The sequence below is a fragment of the Cherax quadricarinatus genome, chromosome 76, assembly GCF_038502225.1.
Source record: "Cherax quadricarinatus isolate ZL_2023a chromosome 76, ASM3850222v1, whole genome shotgun sequence".
In the NCBI taxonomy this organism is placed as follows: Eukaryota; Metazoa; Arthropoda; class Malacostraca; order Decapoda; family Parastacidae; genus Cherax; species Cherax quadricarinatus.
Genome location: NC_091367.1, coordinates 7,549,968 through 7,562,390, shown reverse-complemented (window position 1 = coordinate 7,562,390; position 12,423 = coordinate 7,549,968). Strand labels below are relative to the sequence as shown.

At 49.8% G+C, this 12,423-nt stretch overlaps 1 protein-coding gene across 5 annotated transcripts in view; it reads right to left on the bottom strand.

Moving 5' to 3' along the window:
* The window catches only part of LOC128703556 (uncharacterized), a 275,977-nt gene that overhangs the window by 137,056 nt on the left and 126,498 nt on the right, over positions 1 to 12,423 (bottom strand). The window lies entirely within an intron of this gene.

The window sequence follows — 12,423 nt, the reverse complement described above, 5'->3', positions numbered from 1 at the left end:
GGGTCGCATCCTGGGGATAAAATTAACCTAATTTACCCGAAATGTTCGGTATAACCAGGGACTTTCTCTTATAGTAAGTTATTGATATCACATGCGTTGTATCAAGTAATTTTAAAATTAAAGATTATTATTATTATTATTATTATTATTATTATTATTATTATTATTAAAGATTGTTTTGCACCTGTATCTTCAGTACTATCTTACGCAAATATTAATTATGAATCAGTGTATACTGTGTTAATATAATCAGGGTTGCGTTCATTTTAATATGGAATAATTATGGTTAATGAGGAATATAATTGTGTACGTGGTATGACTACGTAACACCGATGCAGAGGTCAGCATAGATCAGTTCACATGTACATGTACTACTACCCACTCCTAACTCCTCCTTCCTGACCCGTCTGGTAAGACTTCTCTGATCTTTCTCGCTCAGTTGTGACTTGATAAGGGCTCAGGACGGATCGAAAGGTCGTCTAAAAGTTTTTTCCCTAAGGTGTGGGTTATTTGTGAATTGTTCCAGCCATGGTATTGTGTGTGTGTGTGTGTGTGTGTGTGTGTGTACTCACCTAATTGTGGTTGCAGGGGGTCGAGACTCAGCTCCTGGCCCCGCCTCTTCACTGTGTGTGTGTGTGTGAGAGTTGCAGTAATGGTATTGTTACTTTCTGGGTTATTTGTGAGTTGTTCCAAATACGGTATTGTAACTTCAATTTTTTTCATATTCATACTGATGAGCAAGATGAGTTCCATAACTGTGTCCACCATAATCTGTTATCACTTAAGTGGAAGAAGTACCTACAAGAGGTACAAGCGGTACTTACAAGCGGTACCTACAGAGTTACCTAGAACTATTTTTCCCTTGTGGCTCAATCCTAATTATACCCCATCACCCCCTCCCCCCCTTTATTCCTTCCCCAAGCGTTGTTTAACCCTGTAAGTAACATAACTATGAAGTTTATGCAAGATTGTTTGGCTTTGGAAGAGTGTAAGATTGGGTTGCTAGATATGAACTTTCAATATTAACTATGCAAGAATTTGGTTTTCCAAAGTTGTCCGTGTTTACAAAATTTGTGCTTGAAATATGCTATTTTAGACTACAAGATCGTTTGGCCTTTCAAGACACTTTTGTTATTCATCGTGTTGACGAAATTGGCGAGTGACAGTTATGTGTCGTAAGTCTAAATATATATGATCCTGTAAGTGTAACAAGTATTCACATATGATAAAGCATGCAGTGTTGTCTACGGCGAAGGTCGCTTTTTACCCAGTGTTTGTTTGCCTGATTTGCAGCGAAAGATGCGTCGCAATTTTGACTTTATAATTCCTCTCACATTTTACTACCAGCAGCTTGATAATGGTCTAAGACGGAGCGAAATGTCGTCAGAAGTGTTCTCTTCCACTTGTGTTTGGCTGTGAATCGTTCCAGTTGTGCTGTTGTGATTTTTGTTCCCCGTGTTCAGCTTGTCTCAAGACTGATGGGCTGAACACATCGACTCCAGGCTGAGGGACTGATTACCGTATTTTCCTCTTCATCTTCCACCGTTTTTCTCTGTATTGGACTGAAGAAGCCACTGGCTGGTGAAAGGTTTCCTCATTCAAGATTCTCAAATATTGCACAAGCGTCTCATTCTTCAACTTGTCGCTTTTTCTAAAATTACTTACGTCACAGACTTGAGTATGTACGAGAGTCAGGGTTGCAGGTGTAGCAGAGCACCTCTTAACTGGGACAAGGTTTCGCTCAAAGGAGATGGGGAATCGTCTGCGAAACGTTGTCTCGACAAAGCCTTATTGTGCCACAAGCATCTTGGGCTGCATTGTACAGCTTCGTTTGTTTCGTGTTGTTGTGTGGATGATGGTGAGAAATTGTGACGCATGTGGCACTATCCTTGAATGTGTGGCACTCTTCTTGAATGTGTGGCTCTATCCTTGAATGTGTGGCACTCTTCTTGAATGTGTGGAACTATCCTTGAATGTATGGCACTATCCTTGAATATGTGGCACTCTTCTTGAATGTCTGGCACTGTCCTTAAATGTCTGACACTATCCTTTAATGTTTGGTACTATCCTTTAATGTGTGGCATTGTCCTGTAATGTGTGGCACTGTCCTTTGTGTGGCACTGTCCTTGGTGAAGAAGGAACTCAACAATACCCTGGATGGAATCATTCCGAACCAAGACGAGCAAGACAAAAATACAGGAATTAGACGCTATATTCAGACGTTTCGCCAGCACGACCGGGAAAAGCTTATACACAGGCGAAACGTCGTTTTAAAGTTTTCATTTACCTGTTTACTACGCAACTTTGGAGAAGACAACAAACGACAAGAAGATATCAAGCAACTACTTGAATTTACTCCCTCAGGAGCAACTTTGGAGGAATACAAGAAAATATCAGGCAACCACTTGAAGGTACTCCCTCAGAAGTACTAAAGAGTCACTGGTATTATTCTACTTCCTTGTTCACGTCCGTCTACGGCTTGTTTAGCGTTGGTAATGTTCAGAATAATAGACTGACCTGGAATTAACTCTTTATTTCCTGCACGGGATGTAAAAAGAAAGATTTTAACTGTTAAATGTTAAGAAGGCACGTCAAGGCACGAGAGAAGAGTGCCTGGTAGGGGTACGTCAAGGCACGAGAGAAGAGTGCCTGGTAGGGGTACGTCAAGGCACGAGAGAAGAGTGCCTGGTAGGGGTACGTCAAGGCACGAGAGAAGAGTGCCTGGTAGGGGTACGTCAAGGCACGAGAGAAAAGTGCCTGGTAGGGGTACGTCAAGGCACGAGAGAAAAGTGCCTGGTAGGGGTACGTCAAGGCACGAGAGAAGAGTGCCTGGTAGGGGTACGTTAAGGCACGAGAGAAAAGTGCCTGGTAGGGGTACGTCAAGGCACGAGAGAAGAGTGCCTGGTAGGGGTACGTCAAGGCACGCGAGAAGGGAAAATTGCTTGGTAAGGGTACGTCAGGGCACGCGAGAAGGGAAGATTGCCTGATAGGGGTACGTCAGGGCACGCGAGAAGGGAAGATTGGTCGCCGGGCTTGTATTTAAAAAGCATTTTCTGGTGATCCAGGAAGTCCTTGTGGTGATAAAACATAGAGAACCTCGCCCTGTTTGGCTCACCCTGCCTCACCCACATCACCTCCCTCACACTGTTGTTGCTGCTGCCTCACCCACATCACCTCCCTCACACTGTTGTTGTTGCTGCCTCACCCACATCACCTCCCTCACACTGTTGTTGTTGCTGCCTCACCCACATCACCTCCCTCACACTGTTGTTGTTGCTGCCTCACCCACATCACCTCCCTCACACTGTTGTTGTTGCTGCCTCACCCACATCACCTCCCTCACACTGTTGTTGTTGCTGCCTCACCCACACTACCTCCCTCACACTGTTGTTGTTGCTGCCTCACCCACACTACCTCCCTCACACTGTTGTTGTTGCTGCCTCACACTACCTCCCTCACACTGTTGTTGTTGCTGCCTCACCCACACTACCTCCCTCACACTGTTGTTGTTGCTGCCTCACCCACACAACCTCCCTCACACCCACACTACCTCCCTCACACTGTTGTTGTTGCTGTCTCACCCACACTACCTCCCTCACACTGTTGTTGTTGCTGCCTCACCCACACTACCTCCCTCACACTGTTGTTGTTGCTGCCTCACCCACACTACCTCCCTCACACTGTTGTTGTTGCTGCCTCACCCACATCACCTCCCTCACACTGTTGTTGTTGCTGCCTCACCCACATCACCTCCCTCACACTGTTGTTGTTGCTGCCTCACCCACACTACCTCCCTCACACTGTTGTTGTTGCTGCCTCACCCACACTACCTCCCTCACACTGTTGTTGTTGCTGCCTCACCCACACTACCTCCCTCACACTGTTGTTGTTGCTGCCTCACCCACATCACCTCCCTCACACTGTTGTTGTTGCTGCCTCACCCACACTACCTCCCTCACACTGTTGTTGTTGCTGCCTCACCCACACTACCTCCCTCACACTGTTGTTGTTGCTGCCTCACCCACACTACCTCCCTCACACTGTTGTTGTTGCTGCCTCACCCACACTACCTCCCTCACACTGTTGTTGTTGCTGCCTCACCCACACTACCTCCCTCACACTGTTGTTGTTGCTGCCTCACCCACACTACCTCCCTCACACTGTTGTTGTTGCTGCCTCACCCACACTACCTCCCTCACACTGTTGTTGTTGCTGCCTCACCCACACTACCTCCCTCACACTGTTGTTGCTGCCTCACCCACACTACCTCCCTCACACTGTTGTTGTTGCTGCCTCACCCACACTACCTCCCTCACACTGTTGTTGTTGCTGCCTCACCCTCACTACCTCCCTCACACTGTTGTTGTTGCTGCCTCACCCACACTACCTCCCTCACACTGTTGTTGTTGCTGCCTCACCCTCACTACCTCCCTCACACTGTTGTTGTTGCTGCCTCACCCTCACTACCTCCCTCACACTGTTGTTGTTGCTGCCTCACCCACACTACCTCCCTCACACTGTTGTTGTTGCTGCCTCACCCACACTACCTCCCTCACACTGTTGTTGTTGCTGCCTCACACTGTTGTTGTTGCCCCACACTACCTCCCTCACACTGTTGTTGTTGCTGCCTCACCCTCACTACCTCCCTCACACTGTTGTTGTTGCTGCCTCACCCACACTACCTCCCTCACACTGCCTCACCCACATCACCTCCCTCACACTGTTGTTGCTGCCTCACCCACACTACCTCCCTCACACTGTTGTTGTTGCTGCCTCACACTACCTCCCTCACACTGTTGTTGTTGCTGCCTCACCCACACTACCTCCCTCACACTGTTGTTGTTGCTGCCTCACCCACACTACCTCCCTCACACTGTTGTTGCTGCCTCACCCACACTACCTCCCTCACACTGTTGTTGTTGCTGCCTCACCCACACTACCTCCCTCACACTGTTGTTGTTGCTGCCTCACCCACACTACCTCCCTCACACTGTTGTTGTTGCTGCCTCACCCACACTACCTCCCTCACACTGTTGTTGTTGCTGCCTCACCCACACTACCTCCCTCACACTGTTGTTGTTGCTGCCTCACCCTCACTACCTCCCTCACACTGTTGTTGTTGCTGCTGCCTCACCCACACTACCTCCCTCACACTGTTGTTGTTGCTGCCTCACCCACACTACCTCCCTTGTTGTTGCTGTCTCACCCACACTACCTCCCTCACACTGTTGTTGCTGCCTCACCCACACTACCTCCCTCACACTGTTGTTGTTGCTGAATCACCCACATCACCTCCCTCATACTGTTGTTGTTGCTGCCTTACCCACACTACCTCCCTCACACTGTTGTTGTTGCTGCCTCACCCACACTACCTCCCTCACACTGTTGTTGTTGCTGCCTCACCCACACTACCTCCCTCACACTGTTGTTGTTGCTGCCTCACCCACACTACCTCCCTCACACTGTTGTTGTTGCTGCCTCACCCACACTACCTCCCTCACACTGTTGTTGTTGCTGCCTCACCCACACTACCTCCCTCACACTGTTGTTGTTGCTGCCTCACCCACACTACCTCCCTCACACTGTTGTTGTTGCTGCCTCACCCACACTACCTCCCTCACACTGTTGTTGTTGCTGCCTCACCCACACTACCTCCCTCACACTGTTGTTGTTGCTGCCTCACCCACATCACCTCCCTCACACTGTTGTTGTTGCTGCCTCACCCTCACTACCTCCCTCACAGTTGTTCTTGCTGCCTCACCCACATCACCTCCCTCACACTGTTCTTGCTGCCTCACCCACATTACCTCCCTCATACTGTTGTTGCTGCCTCACCCACACTACCTCCCTCACACTGTTGTTGCTGCCTCACCCACATCACCTCCCTCACACTGTTCTTGCTGCCTCACCCACATCACCTCCCTCACACTGTTGTTGCTGCCTCACCCACATCACCTCCCTCACACTGTTGTTGTTGCTGCCTCACCCTCACTACCTCCCTCACAGTTGTTCTTGCTGCCTCACCCACACTACCTCCCTCACACTGTTCTTGCTGCCTCACCCACATCACCTCCCTCACACTGTTCTTGCTGCCTCACCCACACCACCTCCCTCACACTGTTGTTGCTGCCTCACCCACATCACCTCCCTCACACTGTTCTTGCTGCCTCACCCACACCACCTCCCTCACACTGTTGTTGCTGCCTCACCCACACTACCTCCCTCACACTATTGTTATTGCTTTACCAACTACAACACAGTTTAAACGACCGGTATATGGGACGACAACTAGGGTCCATTCGACACTTTTCAGAAACTTAATCAGTTGGTCCCATCCATACAGTTTATAAGAGTGACGACGGAAATGACGAATATGAGGTGTGTTTCAAGGATCCTTGACTGCCTACCTACATCACCATAAGAAGTCGATTGTTGTTGAGGTGGCCGCGAGGTGCAGTTTCGTCCTTAAGTGCCCTCTTGATAATCTTAAATTTTTATAGTTACTTGATAATGTGAAAAATCACGAAAGTGCTTGGAATTTTACTATTTTTTCACAGTGATTGTTACACACACACACACACACACACACACATATATATATATATATATATATATATATATATATATATATATATATATATATATATATATATATATATATATATATATATATATATATATATGTATATATATATAAATAAATAAGACCAAAAATAATGAATATAAATAGTTTCCCAGTTTGGCTTGTTTGACCGACTTGGCATGCTGTATTCAAGAAGGTAACCGGTCCCCAGACTAGTTCCTGTGGTACGCTACTTCGTAAGCCTAGCCAGTCTGAGGATATCCCTTTGTGGTCTAACAGTGATCTACACATAACCAGTTTCCTGTCATCCCAGGACACATCTGTCTGTGTCTTAACACGTGAAACATGTCTCCGTTGATCAAGATTATATAAACAGGATATTTCTGTTGATCAAGATTATACAGGATGTTTGTGTTGATCAGTATTATATAGGATGTCTCCGTTGAGGGAGATTCTTGAAAGACTTCTTCAGTGCAGAAGTTTATCCAAACCTTCCTGAAAATGTTGGCTTATTACTGGTATTACACTGTTGTGATCATGTGGTGGTGGTGGTGGTAGCGGAGGTGGTGGTGGTGGTGTTGGCGGCGGTGGTGGTGGTGGTAATAGCGGAGGTGGTGGTGGCGGTGGTGTTGGTTGTGGTGGTGGTGGCGGTGTTAGCGGCGGTGGTGGCGGCGGTGGTGGCGACGACGGTGGTGGTGGTGGTAGCGGCGGCGGTGGTGGCGGTGGTGGTGGTGGTGGTGGTAGCGGAGGTGGTGGTGGCGGTGGTGTTGGTTGTGGTGGTGGTGGCGGTGTTAGCGGTGGTGGCGACGACGGTGGTGGTGGTAGCGGCGGCGGTGGTGGCGGTGGTGGTGGTGGTGGTAGCGGAGGTGGTGGTGGCGGTGGTGTTGGTTGTGGTGGTGGTGGCGGTGTTAGCGGCGGTGGTGGCGGCGGAGGCGGTGGTGGCGGTGTTAGCGACGACGGTGGTGGTGGCGGCGGCGACGGTGTGGTGCTGTTGCTGCTGCAGGTGGTTGTGGTGGTTTTTCTGTTTCTGTTGATAGTGGTCCTGGTGCTGCTGTTACTGTTGTCTAGTAGTGGTGGGGTGGTGCTGCTGTGTCTGCTGGTGGTGCTGCTAGTACTGTTGTCTAGTGGTGGTGGTGCTGTGTCTGTTTGTGGTGCTGCTAGTACTGTTGTGTCTAGTGGTGGTCGTGCTGTGTCTGCTGGTGGTGGTACTAGCACTGTTGTGTCTAGTGGTGCTCGTGCTGTGTCTGCTGGTGGTGGTACTAGCACTGTTGTGTCTAGTGGTGGTCGTGCTGTGTCTGCTGGTGGTGCTTCTAGTACTGTTGTGTCTAGTGGTGGTGGTGCTGCTAGTACTGTTGTGTCTGGTGGTGGTGGTGCTGCTGCTGTCTCCTGGTGATGCTGCTAGTACTGTCATATATAGTGGTGGTGGTGGTGCTGCTAGTACTGTTGTGTCTAGTGGTGGTGGTGCTGTCTGCTGGTGCTGCTGCTAGTACTGTCATATATAGTGGTGGTGGTGCTGCTAGTACTGTTGTCTAGTGGTAGTGGTGCTGTGTCTGTTGCTGCTGCTGCTAGTGCTGTTATGTCTAGTGGTGGTGGTGCTGCTAGTACTGTTGTCTAGTGGTGGTGGTGCTGCTAGTACTGTTGTGTAGTGGTGGTGGTGCTGCTAGTACTGTTGTGTCTAGTGGTGGTGCTGCTAGTACTGTTGTGTCTAGTGGTGGTGGTGCTACTAGTACTGTTGTCTAGTGGTAGTGGTGCTGCTAGTGCTGTTGTCTAGTGGTGATGGTGCTGTCTGCTGGTGCTGCTGCTAGTACTGTCATATATAGTGGTGGTGGTGCTGCTAGTACTGTTGTCTAGTGGTAGTGGTGCTGTGTCTGTTGCTGCTGCTGCTAGTGCTGTTATGTCTAGTGGTGGTGGTGCTGCTAGTACTGTTGTCTAGTGGTGGTGGTGCTGCTAGTACTGTTGTGTAGTGGTGGTGGTGCTGCTAGTACTGTTGTGTCTAGTGGTGGTGCTGCTAGTACTGTTGTGTCTAGTGGTGGTGGTGCTACTAGTACTGTTGTCTAGTGGTAGTGGTGCTGCTAGTGCTGTTGTCTAGTGGTGATGGTGCTGCTACTACTGTAGTGGTGGTGCTGCTGCTAGTACTGTTGTCTAGTGGTGGTGCTGCTAGTACTGTTGTCTAGTGGAGGTGGTGCTAGTACTGTTGTCTAGTGGAGGTGGTGCTAGTACTGTTGTATCTAGTGGTGGTGCTGCTAGTACTGTTGTCTAGTGGAGGTGGTGCTAGTACTGTTGTCTAGTGGAGGTGGTGCTAGTACTGTTGTCTAGTGGAGGTGGTGCTGCTAGTACTGTTGTCTAGTGGAGGTGGTGCTAGTACTGTTGTCTAGTGAAGGTGGTGCTAGTACTGTTGTCTAGTGGAGGTGGTGCTAGTACTGTTGTCTGGTGGAGGTGGTGCTGCTAGTACTGTTGTCTAGTGGAGGTGGTGCTGCTAGTACTGTTGTCTAGTGGAGGTGGTGCGGCTAGTACTGTTTGGTGGAGGTGGTGCTGCTAGTACTGTTATCTAGTGGAGGTGGTGGTGCTAGTACTGTTGTCTAGTGGAGGTGGTGGTGCTAGTACTGTTGTCTAGTGGAGGTGGTGCTGCTAGTACTGTTGTCTGGTGGAGGTGGTGCTGCTAGTACTGTTGTCTGGTGGAGGTGGTGCTGCTAGTACTGTTGTCTAGTGGAGGTGGTGGTGCTAGTACTGTTGTCTAGTGGAGGTGGTGCTGCTAGTACTGTTGTCTGGTGGAGGTGGTGCTGCTAGTACTGTTGTCTAGTGGAGGTGGTGCTGCTAGTACTGTTGTCTAGTGGAGGTGGTGCTGCTAGTACTGTTGTCTAGTGGAGGTGGTGCTGCTAGTACTGTTGTCTGGTGGAGGTGGTGCTGCTAGTACTGTTGTCTGGTGGAGGTGGTGCTGCTAGTACTGTTGTCTAGTGGAGGTGGTGGTGCTAGTACTGTTGTCTAGTGGAGGTGGTGGTGCTAGTACTGTTGTCTGGTGGAGGTGGTGCTGCTAGTACTGTTGTCTGGTGGAGGTGGTGCTGCTAGTACTGTTGTCTGGTGGAGGTGGTGGTGCTAGTACTGTTGTCTAGTGGAGGTGGTGGTGCTAGTACTGTTGTCTAGTGGAGGTGGTGGTGCTAGTACTGTTGTCTAGTGGAGGTGGTGCTGCTAGTACTGTTGTCTGGTGGAGGTGGTGCTGCTAGTACTGTTGTCTGGTGGAGGTGGTGGTGCTAGTACTGTTGTCTAGTGGAGGTGGTGGTGCTAGTACTGTTGTCTAGTGGAGGTGGTGGTGCTAGTACTGTTGTCTAATGGAGGTGGTGGTGCTAGTACTGTTGTCTAGTGGAGGTGGTGGTGCTAGTACTGTTGTCTAGTGGAGGTGGTGCTGCTAGTACTGTTGTCTGGTGGAGGTGGTGCTGCTAGTACTGTTGTCTGGAGGAGGTGGTGCTGCTAGTACTGTTGTCTAGTGGAGGTGGTGGTGCTAGTACTGTTGTCTAGTGGAGGTGGTGGTGCTAGTACTGTTGTCTAGTGGAGGTGGTGCTGCTAGTACTGTTGTCTGGTGGAGATGGTGCTGCTAGTACTGTTGTCTGGTGGAGGTGGTGCTGCTAGTACTGTTGTCTAGTGGAGGTGGTGCTGCTAGTACTGTTGTCTAGTGGAGGTGGTGCTGCTAGTACTGTTGTCTAGTGGAGGTGGTGGTGCTAGTACTGTTGTCTAGTGGAGGTGGTGCTGCTAGTACTGTTGTCTAGTGGAGGTGGTGCTGCTAGTACTGTTGTCTAGTGGAGGTGGTGCTGCTAGTACTGTTGTCTAGTGGAGGTGGTGCTAGTACTGTTGTCTAGTGGAGGTGCTGCTGCTAGTACTGTTGTCTAGTGGAGGTGGTGCTGCTAGTTCTGTTGTCTAGTGGAGGTGGTGCTGCTAGTACTGTTGTGTCTGGTGGTGGTGGTGCTGCTGCTGTCTCCTGGTGATGCTGCTAGTACTGTCATATATAGTGGTGGTGGTGGTGCTGCTAGTACTGTTGTGTCTAGTGGTGGTGGTGCTGTCTGCTGGTGCTGCTGCTAGTACTGTCATATATAGTGGTGGTGGTGCTGCTAGTACTGTTGTCTAGTGGTAGTGGTGCTGTGTCTGTTGCTGCTGCTGCTAGTGCTGTTATGTCTAGTGGTGGTGGTGCTGCTAGTACTGTTGTCTAGTGGTGGTGGTGCTGCTAGTACTGTTGTGTAGTGGTGGTGGTGCTGCTAGTACTGTTGTGTCTAGTGGTGGTGCTGCTAGTACTGTTGTGTCTAGTGGTGGTGGTGCTACTAGTACTGTTGTCTAGTGGTAGTGGTGCTGCTAGTGCTGTTGTCTAGTGGTGATGGTGCTGCTACTACTGTAGTGGTGGTGCTGCTGCTAGTACTGTTGTCTAGTGGTGGTGCTGCTAGTACTGTTGTGTCTAGTGGTGGTGCTGCTAGTACTGTTGTATCTAGTGGTGGTGCTGCTAGTACTGTTGTCTAGTGGAGGTGGTGCTAGTACTGTTGTCTAGTGGAGGTGGTGCTAGTACTGTTGTCTAGTGGAGGTGGTGCTGCTAGTACTGTTGTCTAGTGGAGGTGGTGCTAGTACTGTTGTCTAGTGAAGGTGGTGCTAGTACTGTTGTCTAGTGGAGGTGGTGCTAGTACTGTTGTCTGGTGGAGGTGGTGCTGCTAGTACTGTTGTCTAGTGGAGGTGGTGCTGCTAGTACTGTTGTCTAGTGGAGGTGGTGCGGCTAGTACTGTTTGGTGGAGGTGGTGCTGCTAGTACTGTTATCTAGTGGAGGTGGTGGTGCTAGTACTGTTGTCTAGTGGAGGTGGTGGTGCTAGTACTGTTGTCTAGTGGAGGTGGTGCTGCTAGTACTGTTGTCTGGTGGAGGTGGTGCTGCTAGTACTGTTGTCTGGTGGAGGTGGTGCTGCTAGTACTGTTGTCTAGTGGAGGTGGTGGTGCTAGTACTGTTGTCTAGTGGAGGTGGTGCTGCTAGTACTGTTGTCTGGTGGAGGTGGTGCTGCTAGTACTGTTGTCTAGTGGAGGTGGTGCTGCTAGTACTGTTGTCTAGTGGAGGTGGTGCTGCTAGTACTGTTGTCTAGTGGAGGTGGTGCTGCTAGTACTGTTGTCTGGTGGAGGTGGTGCTGCTAGTACTGTTGTCTGGTGGAGGTGGTGCTGCTAGTACTGTTGTCTAGTGGAGGTGGTGGTGCTAGTACTGTTGTCTAGTGGAGGTGGTGGTGCTAGTACTGTTGTCTGGTGGAGGTGGTGCTGCTAGTACTGTTGTCTGGTGGAGGTGGTGCTGCTAGTACTGTTGTCTGGTGGAGGTGGTGGTGCTAGTACTGTTGTCTAGTGGAGGTGGTGGTGCTAGTACTGTTGTCTAGTGGAGGTGGTGGTGCTAGTACTGTTGTCTAGTGGAGGTGGTGCTGCTAGTACTGTTGTCTGGTGGAGGTGGTGCTGCTAGTACTGTTGTCTGGTGGAGGTGGTGGTGCTAGTACTGTTGTCTAGTGGAGGTGGTGGTGCTAGTACTGTTGTCTAGTGGAGGTGGTGGTGCTAGTACTGTTGTCTAATGGAGGTGGTGGTGCTAGTACTGTTGTCTAGTGGAGGTGGTGGTGCTAGTACTGTTGTCTAGTGAGGTGGTGCTGCTAGTACTGTTTGGTGGAGGTGGTGCTGCTAGTACTGTTGTCTGGAGGAGGTGGTGCTGCTAGTACTGTTGTCTAGTGGAGGTGGTGGTGCTAGTACTGTTGTCTAGTGGAGGTGGTGGTGCTAGTACTGTTGTCTAGTGGAGTTGGTGCTGCTAGTACTGTTGTCTGGTGGAGATGGTGCTGCTAGTACTGTTGTCT